Source organism: Chiloscyllium plagiosum, chromosome 12 (assembly GCF_004010195.1).
Source record: "Chiloscyllium plagiosum isolate BGI_BamShark_2017 chromosome 12, ASM401019v2, whole genome shotgun sequence".
Classification (NCBI taxonomy): Eukaryota; Metazoa; Chordata; class Chondrichthyes; order Orectolobiformes; family Hemiscylliidae; genus Chiloscyllium; species Chiloscyllium plagiosum.
In genome coordinates, this window is record NC_057721.1 from 34,843,166 (window position 1) to 34,848,165 (window position 5,000).

Here is a 5,000-nt window from a genome sequence, read left to right on the forward strand (position 1 = left end):
GTGTCAAGTTCATTGATGGAGATGGAGAGGTCCAGGAAGGGGAGGGAGGTGTCAGAGATGGTCCAGGTAAATTTAAGGTCAGGTGGAATGTGTTGGTGAAGTTGATGAATTGCTCAACCTCCTCGCGGGCGCACAATATAGATCTGCCACAGTGAAGATTACAGAAGCAGTGCTCCAAGAAATTCAATGTTGAGGTACTCAAAGACCCAGAAAAGATAGCCTCATACAACCAGCACCTCTCCTCAAACCTAGTGACTCTAGGTAACACTGAGTCACAGGATTCCAACAGCCTCTGGCCTGCCCTCAATGGCTGCAAAGACCCAGTCGGTCACTTAACCAGGAAACACCAAGACTAGTTTGACAAGAATGAGCAGGAGATCCAAGAACTGATAAGCTGGAAGCGCCTGGTATTCCTGAGTGTAAAATAGCAACCGCACTCAGAAGAGAAAAGGCAGACCCACAAGCGACTGAAAGCCGAGGTCTGACAACGAACCCACGACATAACAAACAGATGGTGGGTAGAGAAAGCACAGGAGTTCCAACAAATGGCTGACAGCCATGGTGTGTAGGGTTTCTTCTGAGCTGCCAAGATCATTTACAGACCAAAGGCCCCACTCCAATGGTGCCCAAGGTCAAAGTTAGTCTTATCAAAGACAAAGAAACCATCAAAAAACTTCGGGGGGTAACATTTCAGGGACCTCCGCAGTCAGGACTCTGCCGTTGATCGGAGCATCCTTGATGGCATCTCACAGCATGCCACAAGCTCAGCAATATCCCAGTCCCACACAAAATGGAGAAGGCCGTCAGCCAGTTTAAGAGCAGACGGTATCCCCACTGAGGCATTGAAGTGCAGAGGCAAAGAGTTTCTGCTGCAGCTCCACATACCCAACCATTGTCAGCACCTTTACAGAGGCATATCAGTTCATGGGCCTCACCTTGAACACCCACAAGATGAAGGTCATCCACCATTCTGGCCCGGCATTGTGGAGCGAACATCCAATCATCAAGATCAACAAGGGGCCTTATAGAGAATATTGACCACTTCCAATATCTCAGGAGTGTCCTCTCAACAAAGCAGTTATTGATGAAGAGCCTCCAGTGTGCTAGTGCAGCCTTCAGTAAAAACACTAGATCTGACACCAAGCTCATGGTTTATTTGCTGTGGTGGTTCGCAGCCTCCTGTATGGCTCTGAGACATGGATTGTCCACAGCAGACACCCCAAGGCACTGCAGCAGTATCACCAGTGCCACCTGCACAAGATCCTGCGAATCTGCTGGGAAGGAAATAGCACCAACACCAGCATCCTCAACCAGACCAACATGCCCAGCATCAAGGCACTGACCCCCCCCTTGACCTGCTACGATGGTTGGGCATGTCATCCGCATGACCAACTCAAGACTCCTCAAGCAGGTACTCTACTCCCAGCTTCAAAATAGCAGGAAAGCCTCAGGTGGACAGGGCAAGTGCTTCAATAATACTCTCAAGGCCTCACTGGTTAAATGCAGCACTCCCACAGACACCTGCAAATCACTGGACCAAGACCGTCTAAAGTGAAGGAGGACCACTGGGAAGGCATCAAACACTCGAAGAATATTGAGAATAAGCATAAGCCAGGCAAGAACAGCAGGAGGAGTACACTGTCACACCATTGCCCTAGAGACCCCTTCCCGCAATCATATTCTGTCCAAAGTGTGTCAAGTCTGCGCAAGTCCCATCAGACTGTCTAGCCTCCTGTGGGTGCACCCTGAGAATGGAAGAGAGTCATCTTCATCTGTGAGGGATCACCAATTGTGATGAAATGGGATAATCAGTAGAAAGTGGTAAACATGGGAAGGGGCAGAAAAATAGCTATTAAACCTTAGGAGATAGATTTCTATCCTATACAGTACATTAGAAACTATATTGTACACACCTCAAGAGGCAGCTCAAAGTTAGTCTTTGGGTCTCATCTTAATAACTTGGATGTGTTGCTGGTGTCAATTATGCCTCCAGAAGCAATAATCTGAATTGGTATTATCCAATGAGGAGCAGACACCCTATTGAGCTCAAACCAAAATGAAATCCTTTGCTGTGGGGTAATGCTGCAGGTTGTGGAAGAATGGTGTGGGATTGGGATGGAATTGTTTGCAAAGCTCCATTTTAAGCTAATTATGAAAACTATCCTTCTTTGAAGACAGCTTCTTTGGTTTTATCACCTGATGTCAAATGTTCCTTAGCAATGCTGACCACCTGCTACAAGGAGGATAAATTTCCAAAATGTTCCCACAAAGTGCTAGAACCCTGATTAAAATTAGTAACAGGTTCCCACATCTGTTTTAGACAGTCCCCCATAAGCTTAAAAAAAGCCTCATCAGAGAAATGTATTCCCAGCAGGAAATAGGTCCATCAAACTTTTGTTCTTGTATTTTTAACCATTAGGGATACTGCTCAAATCAAATGGAAAGGCTCAAATCCTGGAGTTCACTCCTTCAGGGCATTGTGGGTCAACCCACAGCAGGTGGACTGCAGCACTCACCATCATTTTGGGCAGCATGGTGGCACATTGGTTAGCACCCAGGTTCAATTCCTGCCTCAGGCAACTGACTGTGTGGAGTTTGCACGTTCTCCCCCTGACTGCGTGGGTTTCCTCCAGGTGCTCCGATTTCCTCCCACAGTACAAAAATGTGCAAGTTAGGTAAATTGGCCATGCTAAATTGCCGGTAGTGTTAGGTGAAGGGGTAAATGTAGGGGAATGGGTCTGGGTGGGTTGCTCTTTGGAGGGTCGGTGTGGACTTGTTGGGCCGAAGGGCCTGTTTCCACACTGTAAGTAATCTGATCTAATCTAGTTTTCTCAAGGGCAACTGGGGAGACAACAAATGTTGGCCCAGCCAACGATTCCCACATCCCACAAAATGAATAAATTAAAAAAAAACAAAGAACAGGCTGTTTTATAAGAATAAGCATAAATCTTTGAAAGGAGGTTGAAGAAAAGGAGGCAGTGAGAGGAACAGGAGGAGAATGAAGAATGTGCTGAGAGCAGGCCACAGAATGGTGTTAGTTAATTAGGAGGAGGCTCCTGTTTCCACAAGGTGGTGTAGTAGGCAAAGTTAGACAGCTGCATCAAAGTCATCAGCTCCTTTACTTCATTATTGAAGTTTTTGATCAAGGAAATCAGACTGGCTTTGTTTCTTTTTAAGTACATAGATTCAGCAATCATTCTACAATGAGAATTATTACCTAGTTATATTTATTTGACTGAACTTAGATGGGCTTTGATAAAAACAAAATTGTTGAGTCCTTGCACCTGCTTGGTTTTTATCACTGCCTTTTAATATCATGTTTAAATTTGTACCCATCACTTGATGGGCAGGGTAATTAATAATGTCAAGAAGTGTGACGCTGGAGGAGCACAGCGGATCAGGCAGCATCCAATAGGCAGGAGATTTGATGTTTTGGGCATAAGCCCTTCATCAGGAATGATGGGGGGCTTGTGCCCGAAGTGGCGACTCTCCTGCTCCTCAGATGCTGCCTGACCTGCTGTGGTTTTCTAGCGCCACACTTTTTGACTCTGATCTCCAGCCTCTGCAGTGCTCACTTTCTTCCAGGATAATTATTAATGACCAGCTTTGTTTATCACTTGAAAATGATTTTTTTTTGCATCTGTTGTCAGACTCTGGTAGCAATCAGAATATTTCCTGTATATGCTATTTCCACTTTCTCCAGGCATTTTAGCCTAAGCAGCTAAGTAGACATGACTTCTTTCCCCAAGGAGATGAGAAATCACGATGATAAAGTAGTATTTTAGTTAAATAAAAGCTTCATTAGACCGCATCAGAAATTATATTGGTTTCTGTGCACTGTACCTCAAAAGATAGACTAGTCTTATTGGGAATACAGTGCAGATTTAGTATAATAACAAGATTCAAGAATTAAATTATAAGGATAAATTATTTGAACTCATACTCTTAAATTCAGAATATTGTGGCTTTTTACTCAAAGCATTTAAAATGCAAAGGGACTTGAAAGGACAACAGTTTCTCATTCCATTGTTGCACTGCATTGCTTTCTTCTATTTTATTAACTCCTTCAACCTATTAAAATATTATTTAACCTTCTCTGCTTCAGATTAATAGCCCTAGCATGTTAGACCTATTTTCAATCCTGAAGGAGTGATAGCGAGCTCATTGGAGTCGCAGGTAGATAGGATAGTGAAGAAGGCATTTGTTATGCTTTCCTTTATTGGTCAGAGTATTGAGCACAAGAGTTGGGAGGTCATGTTGCGGCTGTACAGGACATTTGTTAGGCCACTGTTGGAATATTGCGTGCAATTCTGGTCTCCTTTCTATCAGAAAGACATTGTGAAATTTAAAAGGGTTCAGAAAAGATTTACAAGGATGTTACCAGGGTTGGAGGATTTGAGCTCCAGGGAGAGGCTGAGCATGGAGGGGTTGTTTTCCCTGGAGCATCGGAGGCTGAGGGGGTGACCTTATAGAGGTTTACAAAATTATGAAGGGCATGGATAGGGTAAATAGGCAAATTCTTTTCCCTGGGTTGGGGAGTCCAGAACTAGAGGGCATAGATTTAGTGTGAGAGGGAAAAGATATAAAAGACACCTAACGGGCAACATTTTTATGCAGAGGATGGTACGTGTATGGAATGAGATGCCAGAGGAAGTGATGGAGGCTGGTACAGTTGCAACATTTAAGAGGCATTTGGATGGGTATATGAATAGGAAGGGTTTGGAGGGATATGGGCTGGGTGCTGGCAGGTGGGACTAGATTGGGTTGGGATATCTGGTCGGCATGGACGGGTTGGACCGAAGGGTCTGTTTCCATGCTGTACATCTCCATGATTCCATGACTCTAAGTATGTTTGCTAGTTACAAGCTATAAATATTTCAGGGTTGTACTTTAGGCCCTAGTACATAGAACATAGATTAGCACAGCACAGGAACAGGTGCTTCAGCCCACCATGTCTGTGCTAACCATGATGCCCTTTCTAATTAATCCTATCTGAGCTG